Source organism: Leuciscus leuciscus (genome assembly GCF_965113295.1).
Source record: "Leuciscus leuciscus genome assembly, chromosome: 5".
Lineage (NCBI taxonomy): Eukaryota > Metazoa > Chordata > Actinopteri > Cypriniformes > Leuciscidae > Leuciscus > Leuciscus leuciscus.
In genome coordinates, this window is record NC_138729.1 from 33,268,013 (window position 1) to 33,283,444 (window position 15,432).

The 15,432-nt window shown below is 38.4% G+C and overlaps 1 protein-coding gene and 1 long non-coding RNA gene across 4 annotated transcripts in view; both read right to left on the reverse strand.

Annotated features, from left to right (window-relative positions):
• The window catches only part of camkk1a (calcium/calmodulin-dependent protein kinase kinase 1, alpha a), a 130,895-nt gene that overhangs the window by 90,996 nt on the left and 24,467 nt on the right, over positions 1 to 15,432 (reverse strand). The window lies entirely within an intron of this gene.
• Positions 1,595 to 12,388, reverse strand: LOC309498656. The gene is made up of 3 exons (XR_014206012.1): positions 11,779 to 12,388; positions 3,088 to 3,252; positions 1,595 to 2,688 (listed from the first exon to the last, which is right to left on the reverse strand). It is a non-coding gene; the product is annotated as an uncharacterized lncRNA (long non-coding RNA).

Genomic DNA, 15,432 nt, shown 5'->3' on the forward strand with positions numbered 1-15,432 from the left:
TTGAGCACATGTTGTGAAATTTACCATTGCCTGTGTAATTGTGTCACCCTTCATCTTGGCAAATCCAATTAAGAGCACTGGAAGCTTGAAAAGAGAGGAGCTGGAAAACAACCTGACATGGACTGACTGTGTGTGCGCAAAGAGAGAGAGTTTACAAGCTCTGTGCACAGTGAAATGGCTTTGACTCAGATTAAAAATGCCATTTTTTAATGGTTTTCTTAGTAGCAAAATCAGGGAGAAGACATAATGTTGCTGATAATCAAATAAAACCCACTCAAAAGAAGTTCTGGGAATTCTGATTTAATTTAAACAAAATATAGTCCAGATGACATATGTAATGCTACTATGCAAAAATATAACATATATCCAACAGAAATGAGTGTCTACTGTAGATAAAAGTGGTCAACGCAATGAAGAATGAAAGCAACAAAACAAACCGCAAACACAACATACAGTTAAAGGGATGTACCTTTCCAGCAAGTCCAGAAACGCCATTAAAGTAAAAGGGTAATATGTACATTTATATAATATAAACATTTCAATTCAAAATTCACATAGCATTGGGACGACATGAGGGTAAACAAAATCGAGAGATTACTGACCGTGTGTCCATTAACAACGACTAAACATGATGTGGATCATTTTAAGGAGTGGATCATTTTAATCTAAATTTCACTCACAGTTGTGGCTCTTTGGATGGATGGTAGTTAATCTGCAGTCAGGCCTCTTTACATTAAATATGACAGAATTGTGAGTACTTTGAGGATTACAAAGATTTGTATATGCTATAGATAACAATACTGCAAAACATAATGCAACACTTACATCCTATTTACATTTTACTTAGTTACTCAGTTAGGAAATCCAAACTTAGCACTTTTAATGACGCTGTATATTACTGTATCTCAGGTAATAAATGAACAGGGCTGGGCTGTTTTATTGACTAGTTTCACAATGCATAGCATGAGCTTTGGCTGTAAGATTATTGTATCTTGACATAAAACAGCATTGCTTTGTCAATAATTAAGCCTAAACTCATATATAACATACTGTCATATAGTCTGTCCCAACATGGACACTGACTAGATTTTATCTAATGTCCTCTGTCTCTTCTCTAGACCTCACTGGACAGCAGTATAATGGTGAGATGATAGCTCCCTGTGTAACACTATGTGTGGCGAAAGGTCATTATGCCAAAAGACAAATATGATGCTAGCCATATCAGGAGATACAAGCACTAGACACTAAAAACAGCTCCACTGCAATAAGGCTAAGCAGAAACATCTAGCAAAGGATTTAAATTCTTGGAAATCTGTAAAATGAAAATAATATGAAATATTAACGGATGTGCAGGAAAATGTTACATCGCTATGGGCTAAATGTTGTTGTTGTTGTTAAACTAAAACTAGTAAAAGTCATTTTCGGTAACTGAAATAAATAATTTTAAAAAACCAGAATAAAAACAAATATAAAACAAACAATAAAACACACAAAAAAAAAACCAACTAATAAAAATCACATAATTACTTTAACTTAAAAATGTAAATGAAAACTGAAATTATAAAAAAAAAAAAAAAAAATCAAACTCAAAATATTAATAAATACTAATAGTAATACAGATGTAGCCAAAATTTTTGCCATTGACATAATTTTTGTGTTTTGCAAAGTTCGCTGCTTCAGGATTTGTAATTATTTTTTCATGTTTCTGTGGTATACTGGAAAACAACGATAAGCATTTCATAAGTTTTAATGCCTTTTAATTAGCAAAAACATTCAATATATGCAGAGTCAATATTTACAATATTTAGAGGTGACCCTTCTTCTTCATAACTGGATATAAGCTTCTGGGCCATATCCTGACTAATGGCGATCCATTATTGCCTTATTAGTGCTTGGAGTTTATCACAAAGGCCGTGACTTCACTCGATTGCTCCTGTCTGCCTTGCTGCTGATCGATTGCTCCCGTCTGCCTTGCTGCTGGTTTGGGTCTGTAAGCTCCGTATAGCTTTCTGTTTTGAATCTCAATTTACTATCATTCCTTTTTGTTTATATTGCTAAATATACCTTACTCATCAATATATATTAGATATAGTCTAATATCACATTAATCTGACATCGCTAGCTTTTATCGAAATCGTTATCGCTAGCACAACACGCTAGTATCTCGCTAGCCTGTTAACCTGCCATCCGTGCTTGCAGTCTTTTTTTCTCTCGCACGCTTTTAAAGAGTCTATCAAACAACTGTGGTAAGTAGGAGCAGTCAACAAACACGGTGAGTAATGTCTTATCCTGTTATTGTCACTTGCACTTTGTGTCACATGTAAAGCATAGCCTTCTCTGTCAGCACAGAAGGATTTACATGTGATAAATGCAGGGAGATAGTCAGGCTGACGGAGAAGATTTCAGAACTACAGACACGCATCCAAACTTTAATCGAGGATAGTAAGAATGCAAGGGCTTTAGATACTGCTTTGGATGCGACTAGCTTAGTGAACTCTGTACATTGTTCGGTACCGGCTGTAGAGCCAGTACAGCAGGGCAACTGGGTGACCGTGAGACGCTGTAGTCGCGGGACAAAACACCGCTCTTCCATTCCGATTACCACAACAAATAGATTCTCCCCACTCAGTGAAACACCCACTGAGAATCCTGTTGAAAGTGCCCTAATTATTGGCGATTCTATAGACCCTTTTACAGGCCACGTGATCAAATAGTTGCGCGCGCATTTTGGCAACGGAAGTGGTGTTTTTCCCCACTGGCTCTAACGTGTTAGCAACTCCGAAAGTTTATCAAAACGGTTTCCCAGCATCAAAATGTCTGGTTGTTTCGTTTACGGTTGCACTAATCGATATTCCACCAAGGGGCTTAAGTTTTATTTATTCCGATAGGATCACGGCCGTTTCAGAAGAGTGGCTGCAGGCGATTAAACGTGTTGATTGGAGCGAGGACATAATAAAAAATGCTCGCGTCTGTTGTTTAATCCGCTCGCGTAGCTTGACATGCTGGTGATTCTCGCCATACTTCCGTTGCCAATATGCGTGCGCATACGTCATCATTGTGTACAAACAGTAAAAGGGTCTATAACACAGAACGTGAAAATAGAGACACCAGCCACCATAGTCACATGTTTGCCGGGAGCCAGAGCGCCTGACATCAAAGCAAATGTAATGGCACTTTTCCACTGCATGGTACGGTACGGCTCGGTTCGGTACGGCACGCTTTGGCGCTTTTCCACTGCATGGTACGGTACGGCTCACTTATGGCTAGGGTTGGGTACCGAAACCCGGTTCCAAAAGAGAGCCGGTTCCGACGTAAATGGTAGTATCGAGACCGAATAAGAACGCAACTTTCGGTGCCTGACTTTTTTCACCGCCTCCTATAAAACATCTCGCGGCACGAATGATCCAATAACAAAACATCTCCAGTTAACCAGCAGAGCATTCATTTAGTTCGTTTGTTAAATAATAGAAGATCTAGCGCTGAACTGTGTTTTTTAAATGATCAAAGTGCTCGTTGCCGCTGCGATCAGTGGCTCGGATACAGTGCTTTCTCTTGTGTCACCGCACTTTCTTCACTCGGACGCCCGCTTCAATACGTTGCAGAGATCGATCTATTTATGAGGCGTCGTCTATACTATGAGTATGTGCGCGGAGAGTTTGTGTGTGCGTGCTCGCGTCTCAGATGAGTATGTGCGCGAGTTTGTGTGTGTGTGTGTGTGTGTGTGTGTGTGTGTGTGTGTGTGTGTGTGTGTGTGTGCTCGCGTCTCAGATGAGTATGTGCGCGAGTTCGTGTGTGTGTGTGTGTGTGTGTGTGTGTGTGTGTGTGCTCGCGTCTCAGATGAGTATGTGCGCGAACCCAAAACCGCTGACACTCAAGTTCAGCTGCAGTGTTCCTCTTCGGGTAAGTCTAGTATTTTAATGGCAACTGCAAATCTTGCATATCAAGTATGAAGTATATCAAGTATATTTACTTGAGAGGGTACGCTGGCGCGTCTTGGCTGCCGCTCCTTTCTCCCGTTTGTTTGTTTTTATTATTTTATTTTTTTGATGAGCATTTACTAAGAGTTTTGGAGTATACGAAGAAAGCCTATTTAATCGTGAGGAGGTATTACGCTTCACCCGTTGGATTACGACTTTTATGATGTGGAATCACGCTTCACTCTTTGGATTACTGCTTTTATCGTTGACTGTTCCTCGCTGGAATCGCCTCTTCTGCTGTCCCTACCAGGATTTGCACAACTGTGAGGTCCCGGCTGGTGTGGACTTCCCCAACATGGCCCTAAGGTACACTGCTCGCCAACTGTCGAACCTTAAGGGTAACTTTTATCTGGTGGATGACACACACGCGCTCTGCAGTCATGTTGGAATACTGAGACCGACGCGCTATATACATCGCTCTTCAAGGCGTAGTTTTTCCTTATCATCTGTTACATCATCTGTTACATCCACTGTTATTTATCCTGCATTTCTCCGCAAATCTCAAACGCTGTTGTGTAGGCCTAGGGGGGTTAATTTCAACAACTTGTCGTTTCTTAAGCGCGAGGTGGCTTCTCTAGCTCCATCGGCTCCCCGTCTGTTGAATTCGGCGCTCTTCAATGCACGATCTGTTAACAACAAGGCTATGATACTATCTGACATTATTACAGATCGGAAACTGGATCTTGTGTGTTTAACAGAAACCTGGCACAAAGAGTCCGATGGTTTTCTTTTTAATGAACTTACTCCTGCTGGATATGGTTTATTTGATCTCCCGCGTTCCTCTGGCAGAGGTGGGGGTATTACTGTACTACATAATAACCAAATCAACATGAGTCTTGTGGCTGTTCCACAGTTTAACTCATTTGAATGTCTTGTTTTGAGTGTATCTGCCCCCACTTCCACTGCCATAGCTACAGTCTACAGGCCTCCTAAGAACAATAAAGACTTTTTATCTGAATTTGCAGATATGTTGTCCTTGCTATGCCTCAAATTTGAGAGAACTTTAATCTTGGGGGACTTTAACATCCACATGGACAAAAAAGATTCTACAACAACAAAAGAGTTTTTATCGTTATTGGAGTGCTTTGATTTGAACCAGCTCGTGGACTGTCCTACACACAATAAAGGCCATATTCTTGACTTGGTGATTTCAAACGGCTCATTTGTCTCACAGTTGTACACCTCTGACTTAGGGCTATCTGATCATCTGTCTATTGTCTTTAATATGGAATTGCCGGACATAAACACTATCTCTTCTCGCATTCTTAACTATCGTAAATGGAGATCGATTGAACCCTCTGATTTCTCTGACTTTATTGGTTCTTCCTTGAGCGTGTTTTCGTCATCTGATGCACTGGAGGACAAAGTTCTCATGTTAAATTCTGTTCTCTCATCTGGACTGGACTTATTTGCTCCTTTGAAATCACGACTGGTTTCCTTTGGTCGTTCCTCTCCCTGGTATATGAGAATCTGCGTGCTATGAAGGCATCCTGTCGTTCAATGGAGCGCAGGTGGCGTTTGTCTGGCCTGACTGTCTTTCACCAGGCCTGGAAGGAACATTTACTTGAATATAAGCTCCAAATTTCATCGGCCAAGTCTGCTTATTTTGCACAGATAATTGACAACAATCAGAATAACCCAAGACAGTTGTTTAATTCTATTAACAAACTACTCAAATGTAACAGTTATTCAACTGCTCCAGCTTCGACCCATCTTTGTAATAAGTTCCTTGATTTTTTCAGCTCCAAGATTGATAACCTCCGTAAATGTATTATCTCTGCTCTGCCTTCATCTCTTCCTCAAAAGATCACTACTGAATTTTCCGGTACCCTTCTCACAAATTTTTCAACATTGGACTTTCAATCACTTTGTAATGAGGTTTCAAAAATGAAAGCTGCCACTTCCATAATTGATCCTGTACCAACTTGTCTGTTCCAATCATGTTTTGCTACCTTATGTCCTGTTGTACTGAATATTATGAATGATTCTCTGTGCACTGGTGTGGTGCCGGCACTTTTTAAAACTGCTGCTCTGACTCCTGTACCTAAAAAAAAAGACACAAACATTGATAATCTAAATAATTTTCGGCCAATTTCGAATCTCCCCTTTCTCGCCAAAATTTTAGAGCGAATTGTTGCTACTCAATTGCACTCCCATCTAGCTACAAATAATCTTTATGAGCCCCTCCAATCAGGATTCCGGAGACTCCACAGCACTGAAACCGCATTAGTTAGGGTCACTAATGACTTGTTAATTGCTTCGGATTCTGGCTGTCTCTCTATTTTAATTCTTCTTGATCTTAGTGCCGCTTTCGACACTGTTGATCATAATGTTTTACTCGCTCGGTTAGAATCTGTTTTTGGTGTTTCTGATACTGCACTAAGCTGGTTTAAGTCCTATTTTTCTGATAGAAAGCAGTTTGTCGCTATGGGTGGTTGTAGGTCTGTTATTGGTGTAGTGCAATCTGGTGTTCCTCAAGGTTCTATCTTGGGCCCTATACTTTTTAACATATACCTTTATCCCCTGGGTCAACTTTTGAGATCACTTGGTCTCAGTTTTCACTTTTATGCAGATGACACACAGGTTTATATACATTCAAAACCTGACGTTGATGTGGCTGTGTCCTATCTTTCTGTATGTATTTCTGAGATAAAAAAAATGGATGTCTAGTAATTTTCTATGTCTGAACAGTGACAAGACGGAAGTAATGCTCGTTGGTTCGCCCCACCAGCTACGTAAGGCTGGGTCTCCAGCTTTAAGTGTAGAAGGTTCTACACTTCATTTTCAAACAAAATTAAAAAATTTGGGAGTAATATTTGATAGTAACCTAACATTTGTTCCTCATGTCCAGAGCACCGTCAAGACATCATTTTTTCATCTATAAAATATAGCCAAATTGCGTCCCATGTTGTCACTTCCTGTGGCTGAAAAGCTAATTAACATCTTTGTATTTTCTCGAATTGATTACTGTAATGCCTTGCTGGCCGGGGTCTCAAAAGCTACCCTTAACAAACTACAGTTGGTACAGAATGCAGCCGCTCGAATTCTATCTGGTAACTGAACAGGGGATCACATTACTCCGGTACTGGAATCCTTACACTGGCTGCCTATCAGATTCCGTGTTGATTTTAAAATTCTAATGCTTACTTATAAGGCCTTGCATGGACTGACACCTTTTTATATCACTGAACTTTTAACCCCTTACACACCAGTACGTGATCTTCGCTCCTCGGAAGCTGGCCTTTTAATTGTCCTGAACACTAGACTTAAATCCATGGGTGATAGGGCCTTTTCGGCGAATGCTCCAAAACTTTGGAATTCCCTGCCTGTGGAGATTAGGCAAGCTGAATCTCTTAGTGTTTTTAAATCTTCCCTGAAAACTTATTTGTTTAGGGTAGCTTTTATATAACTGTTTATAATTGCTATATTATTTTTATTTATTATACATTTCATTGTTTTATTTTATTAATGAATTGTTTGCTCTATTGTAGGTTGTATGCTTTGTGAAGCGCTTTGAGATGCTTTTTAAAGGCGCTATATAAAAATAAAGTTTATTAGGGGTTCAAGCACGAAGTGCTGAAACCCTATTGTTATTGTAAGGATTTTTATTATTATTATTATTTTCCCCTAAAACGCATCGTGCAGACCAAACCGTAAGAGCTGGAACCTTGAAAGTTGGCCAAATGGTAGTCCTCAATTTGGGGAGAACGTATCAAAGTATGAACTCGATTGGCCCATAGGTGGCGCTATAGCGACCAAAAGCGTGAAACTGCTCATAACTCCTAGACCGTATGTCGTAGACTCAAGTGTCTTATATCATTGGAAAGCAGGACGCCTGACGTACAAAATGTATATCTCCGATTTCATTTCCGCCATGATAGATTTTCCGCCATTTTGAATTTTGTCAAAAACCTACTTTTGCGAACTAGTCCTAGGTTTTTCGCCCAATCGGAACCAAACCAGTGCAGAAATGTTCTCTAGAGACTGTAGATCAATAATTATCGAAAAAAAGTTGAAATTTCGATTCACGGACGCTAAGGGGCGCCAAAACGTACGTTGTGGGAGGGGCCTATTTTACTAAAATGGCTATAACTCCAGAAGTAAATGAGGTATCTTCACCAAACTTGGTACACACGTGTAAGAGGTCAATCTGAGGTCACAATACAAAAATCGCGGCGATTGGCCACATGGTGGCGCTATAAGATGGAAAAAACATAAAACAGGCTATAACCACCTGACCGTTAGTCCGATTGACTTGAAAATTGGTATGCAGTGTCTTGGTCCAAGGTGCCATGTATGTCTATGAGGACATTGGTGTATCTCGAAAAACATGGCCGCCATCGGCCAATGAAGTTTGAGCACCTATTAGACAAGGTTAACGGAGGCCAATCGGAACGAAACTCGATGGGCATATTCGACTCATGGCCCTAGAGGTCTGTAAGAATTTTGAAAGAAATCGGCCACTAGTTGGCGCTAACGAGTTTAATGGCTCTGTAATCACGTGGTGTTACACTTATTGTCACAAAATGCATATCATTTGATAGATCTGCTCATGCTGAACAACTTTGCCTCAAGAACCATTGCTGTCAATCAAACCGTTCATTAAATATTCATAATTATGTTAAAAACCTACTTTTGCGAACTAGTCCTAGGTTTTTCGCCCGATCGGAACCAAACAAGTCTAGGACAATTCTATGGACTCTCTAGATAAATAATTATCAAAAAAAAGTTGAACTTTAGCATTTTTCACATGGGTATATTGGGTCATAAAGAAAATGGGCGTGGCAAAATGCACTCAAAAGCCTATAAATCCTAAACGAAAACTCAGAACTTCACAAAAATTGATGAGCATATGTGACATAACATGCTAAAGAAGCATGGAAATTTTTATGGAGATCAGACCATAGGTGGCACTATAACTGTTAAAAAGCTTTAAAATCATATATTTCCTATGGTAAATTGCCTGTATTGGCTGTAAATGGTCTTTTCCATATGATCATATAATGTTTATAAAATAATGTTAAAAACCAGTGCAATACAATTCTCTGGACTCACTAGATCAATAATTGTCAGGAAAAAGTTGAACTACTTAATTTGGATAGCTATAATAGGGTCACTTCAATATGTAGCCTTAAAATGAATACCATATTAAGCCAATAAGTGGTATTTTACTGCCCCCTGCTGTCATTTCATCATACTACTCCCTAATATTGTTATATAATTCATATTTAGACTTGATAAAATCATTATTTTAACATTTAACATGAAAACGAAAGTAAAACGGCATTTAGGCCACGCCCCCCCAGTACAAATTCACTCATAACTTGAAAACGGAAAGTCGTTGCGCGCTCAAATTTTGATGGTAAGGTCCTCTCCGGGCTCTTGATCGAAACGTGTCATCGCGGGCCTCGGGAGCGCGCCCCCCACGAATCGCAAATTCGTGGGACCCCCGATTTTGAACGGCCGAAACTCCCGACCCAGACCACCCCGAACCTTGTGTGAGAGCTCGTTGGAAAGGGCCAGTTCTTGGCTAGCTTCGATTCAAATGTGGTGTAATTTGCCCAGGGCATTCCAGAGATAAAAGCCCCAATAGATATGCATTTGAACGGTCATATTTCCGGGCTCCAATCGCCCAAAAACACCGCGATGGTCTCATTCAACAGGGCTCCTCAAGAACTATCTATGCTCTGAATTTCAGAATTTTTCGCCTTCTGGTTCCCGAGATATAAGTGAAAAACCCAATTCCTATTCATTCATTCAAACACTTCAACTGTAAGATGGAGGCTGTAATTCCACTGTTGTCAACTAGAGGGAGCAGCAGTATTAGACATAGTATTAATCTTTTTATCAGCTTTCAGCTTTGGCCAACAAACAAATGGTTAAAGCTATTTTTTTATTATTATTATTATTGGACTGATAATATAGATCACAATGAAATATATGAAATGGTTAGACCATTAAAATATTTTTTCACAATAACACATCCTAAAGACATTGAAAACATATGTGTGTGTGTGTGTGTGTGTGTGTGTGTGTGTGTGTGTGTGTGTGTGTGTGTGTGTGTGTGTGTGTGTGTGTGTGTGTGTAAGCATGCATTATTGAGTTAACATGGAAAACACTTATATTACAATAACTATTATAACACAATCATATTTTGTCAGTGTTTATCACTTCATTTGCACTGACACTTCACATAATTGCTAGTAATGTGGTAAATCACGCTAGAAACATGGTAAATCATAGTAAATAATTGATGGTCTCATTCAACAGGGCTCCTCAAGCAATATCTATGCTCTGAGTTTCAGAATTTTTCGCCTTCTGGTTCCCGAGATATAAGTGAAAAACCAAATTCCCATTCATTAATTCATTCAATCACTTCAACTGTAAGATGGAAGCTGTAATACCACTGTCCACTAGAGGGAGCAGCAGTATTACATATGATCTTTTCATTAGTTTTCAGTATTGGGAAACAAACAAATGCTTTAAAAAGCAATCTTTTTTTCTTTTTTTTTTCTTTTCTTTTTTATATTATTAGATCACAAAGGAATTCTAATAGACCAATAAATATATTTTCTCAATAACATATTCTAAAACATTAAAAACATATTTGTATTTGTGTATGTTTATTTCTCTCTCTCTGTGTGTGTGTGTGTGTGTGTGTGTGTGTGTGTGTGTGTGTGTGTGTGTGTGTGTGTGTGTGTGTGTGTGTGTGTGTGTGTAAGCATGCATTATTGAGTTAACATGGAAAAACTGGTTTGCTTTAGTCCAGAAAACAGGTGAAAATCATGACGTTTAAAGTGAAAGTGAGCCAATAAGTGGTCTTCTACTGCCCTCTGCTGGCCATTCTACTTATTAATGAAGTCTTTTCACATGTGCTCACATTCATATTTAGACTCTAAAAATCACTTATATAACAATAACTATTATAACACAATCAGATTTTGTCAGTGTTTATCACTTCATTTGCACTGACACTTCACATAATTGCTAGAAACATGGTAAATCATAGTAAATAATACTAGAATGTGGTAAATTATTGTGGGAGGAGCCTATTTTACTAAAATGGCTATAACTCAAGAAGTAAATTATATATCTTCACCAAACTCAGTACACATGTGTATGGGTTCAATTTGAGGTCACAGTAAAGAATTTTATGGAGATCGGTCCATAGATGGCACTATAACAGCTATAAAAAGCTTTAAAACCATATATTTCCTATGGTACATTGCCTGTATTGGCTGTAAATGGTCTTTTCCATCTATTATGTCAGTGGTTACATGCTTGCTAAATAAAACTTAATAACTTTTGATGCTTTTGTGCTTAAATGCCTTAAAGGCCTTAACTGCTTGAACCCCGATAAATGCTGCTTGCAGCTTTAATTATTATTATTATTATTATATTTATATGAGGCTATGTGTGTTAAATATTTCTGCTCAGTGTCAGATATTTCTCTGTTTTGTAAAAGTCTATAATATATAATACGTAATATAATATATATATATATATATATATATATATATATATATATATATATATATATATAAATAATATGAGAAGACAAAATTTTGATCTTAACAAGTGTTTTCGGCTACATCAGTAGCCTTTTAAACGGGCACAGTTTTTAATTTAATCAGAAATCAGAAAATCTTTTTCAGAAAACACACACAGGTATTATTTTTTTGATAAAGTGTGTGCGGTTTCGTTTTCTTAAGTACCGGTTTAAGAACCGTTTAAGCACCGGAACCGTTTGAAAAATACCGAGTAGGTACTGGTATCGGATAAAACCCAACCAATACCCAACCCTACTTATGGCGCATTTCCACTGCATGGTACGGTACGGTACGGCTCGCTTTAAATGGTACCACCTCTGTTGAGGTTCCAAGCGTACCGTACCGATACTAAAATGTGACGTGAAAACACTGCAGATCACTGATTGGTCAGACAGAATCATCACTACCAGCGTCATTGTATTTACGACATGAGACACTAAACCCGCTAGATTTAAATAGCCAGTAGACAACAGCCAACGCTGTAGCGCCTGTTTTAAAAGTATTTGCTTCAAAAAAAAAAAAAAAAAAAGAGTATAAACTTCAAAAAAGAAATGGCTGAATCGTGGTCAGTGGACGAGGTGCAGACGTTCCTCTCGTTGGTTGCAGAGGAGCGGATGGGGAAACACGGAATGAAAAATTCGCATTTAATATGATGATGTCATGGAAGTAGAGACGGCAACTATAACGATCAGTCCCACCCACTTTGAAGCGGTACTAACTGCAGTGGAAAAGCAACCGAGCTAAAGCGAACCGAACCGTGCCGAGTCGTACCACGCAGTGGAAAAGCGAAGCGAGCCGAACCGTTCCGCGCCGAGTCGAACCGTACCGAGCCGTACCATGCAGTGGAAAAGCGCCATAAAAGTGCTGGCTAATGCTAATCGTAAATTCTCTAAGATTATTATTCACGTCGGCACTAATGATGTTCGACTTCGCCAGTCGGAGATCACTAAAATTAACGTTAAAGAGGTGTGTGAATTCGCAAGTACGATGTCAGGCATTGTAATTTGCTCTGGCCCCCTTCCTGTTCGAAGGAGTGATGAGATACTTAGTAGACTGTCCTCACTCAATGACTGGCTGTCTAAGTGGTGTCCACAAAATAATATAGAATTTATAGACAATTGGAAAAGTTTTTGGGGCAGACCTGACCTGTTGAAAAGAGATGGTATTCATCCCTCCTGGGATGGTGCCGCTCTTCTCTCTAGTAATATGGCACATAGTCTTAGAGCTCAAACATGAATTGGAGCTCAGGTCAGGAAGCAGACAGACTGGCTAAACCGACCGTCTGCTAGTTGTTTCACGTCACTGAGGTCAGATAAATCCCATCACATAGAGCCTCTTTCACCTAGATATCATCATATAGAGATTGTGTCTGTTCCTCGAATTAGGAAATACAAAAAACTCCCAAACCCATTTAAGGGTAAAAATGTAATTGATGTTCAACAAATAAAAAACAGATATAATACAAATAAACAAATGATAAAGCTCGGGTTGCTGAATATTAGATCCCTTACTTCAAAAGCACTTATTGTTAATGATATGATCACAGATTATAACCTATATGTGCTGTGTTTGACAGAAACCTGGCTAAAACCAGACGATTACATTACTTTAAATGAGTCCACTCCGCAAGATTACGGTTATAAACATGAACCTCGTCTAAAAGGCAAAGGGGGAGGTGTTGCTGTAATTTATAGTAATATCTTCAGAATTACTGAGAAGTCTAGTTTCAAATATAATTATTTTGAAGTGTTGGTGCTTAATGTAACACTATCTAATGTAAATAATAAATCACGTTTGAGCTGATTTTCTATCAGAGTTAGTACTGGCTGCAGATAAAGTTTTTTGATTTTAATATACATGTATATAACGAAAAAGAAGCATTGGGATTGGCATTTAAAGTCATTCTAAACTCTATTGGAGTTTGACAACACGTGTCAGGACCTACTCATTGTCGTTATCATACTCTAGATCTAATATTATCACATGGAATAGATGTTGATGCCGTTGAAATTCTGCAGCAGAGCGATGACATCTCAGATCATTATCTAGTCTTGCGTATACTTCATTTAGCCAAGGCTGCAAAGCCGACTCCATGTTACAAATATGTTAGGCCTATCACTTCTGCCACTAAAGATTGCTTTATTAATAATCTTCCTAATCAGTTTCATCATCTCAGCATCCCAGATAGCTTAGAAGAACTCGATATTGCGACAGAAACTTTTGACTCTCTCTTTTCCAGCACTTTAGACACAGTTGCTCCGTTGCGCTTAAAGAAGATTAAAGTTAATTGAAGTTTGATTAAAGTTGCCGTGGTACAACGAGCACACTCAGGCCCTTAAGAGAGCAGTCAGAAAAATGGAGCGCAACTGGAAGAAAACAAAACCAGAATTTTTTCGCATTTCATGGAAAGAGAGCACCATTGCGTACAGAGGGGCATTAAAAGCTGTTAGATCTGCTTATTTTTCAACCCTATTAGAAGAAAATAGAAACAGTGGCTAAATTAACGAAAAATAAAGCTTCAACCCCAGACGTTTCCAAGCAGCACAGCAGTAATGACTTCATGAACTTCTTCACTTATAAGATTGATAATATCAGGGAGAAAATTATAATTACGCAACCGTCTACTACAGTATCGCATCAGGCAGTGCATTGTAGTCTTCCTAAGGAAAAATTCGATTCATTCATTGCTATAGGAGAGGAAGAATTTACTAAACTCGTTAAATCATCAAATCGACCACATGTAGCCTATGTTAGACCCTATACCGACTAAGCTATTGAAAAAGATGCTTCCAGAGGTCATAGATAATATTAATTCATAATATTTTATGAATTATTCATTCTTCTTCTTAATATCATTAATTCATCTTTGTCATTAGGATACGTACCAAAAACTGGCTATAGCTGGCTATGATTAAACCGCTTGTTAAAAAACCACAACTTGATCCTACAGAAATAGTCAATTACAGGCCGATCTCGAATCTACCTTTTCTGTCAAAGATACTAGAAAAGGCAGTATCCTCACAACTATGTTCCTTTTTTATTTTATTTTTTAAGAAATGATATCTGCGAGGAAATATATATATATATGAAGAGTTCAGATGCAAAAGCCTCTAAATGCCATCTGAAATTTTCTCATAGAATGATCATTTTTATCAAGCTCGTATATTTAAATTCAATAATTTCACTTAAATGGCAATGAAGATTACCTATTAATTGTCATTTAAGTGAAATTACTGAACAAGCTTGATAAAAATTATCATTCTATGAGAAAATTTCAGATGGCATTTAGAGGCTTTTGCATCTGAACTCTTCATATATTTATTTATTTATTTATTTATTTATTTATTTATTTATTTATTTATTTATTTATTTATTTTCTTAAAGCAGGCACTGTTGTTGTTCTGTTAGAATGGTGTCGTGTAAGCGCCCCCTAAGTTAATAACTAATGATCTTAGCAATGGAAGTGAATCAATCAAAACTAACTTCAGCTGGACAATAACTTTATTCTAGAGCTGCTGTAAAGCCATAACAATCCATGTTACTTTAATTTCCTATTTTCACTGTAAAGCTGCTTTGAAACAGTCCATTTTGTTAAAAGCCCTATATAAATGAAGGTGACTTGACTTGACAATTTGTGCTAGTCCACTTGTCTTTTGAAGACGGACCACAGGTTCGGGATTAAGATTTGGGGAGTTGCCGGGCCACAGATCCAAAATTTCAATAAAATGATTTCCAAGCCACTTCATTATCACCATTGCCTTGTGACATGGTTCTCCATCAAGCTGGAAGATGCACAGGATCATCACCAAATTGCACCTGGGTCGTTGGGAGAATTTGCTCTTGCAGGATGTTTTGATACCATTCTTTATTCATGCGATGTTTTTTGGACAGAATTGTGATGAAAA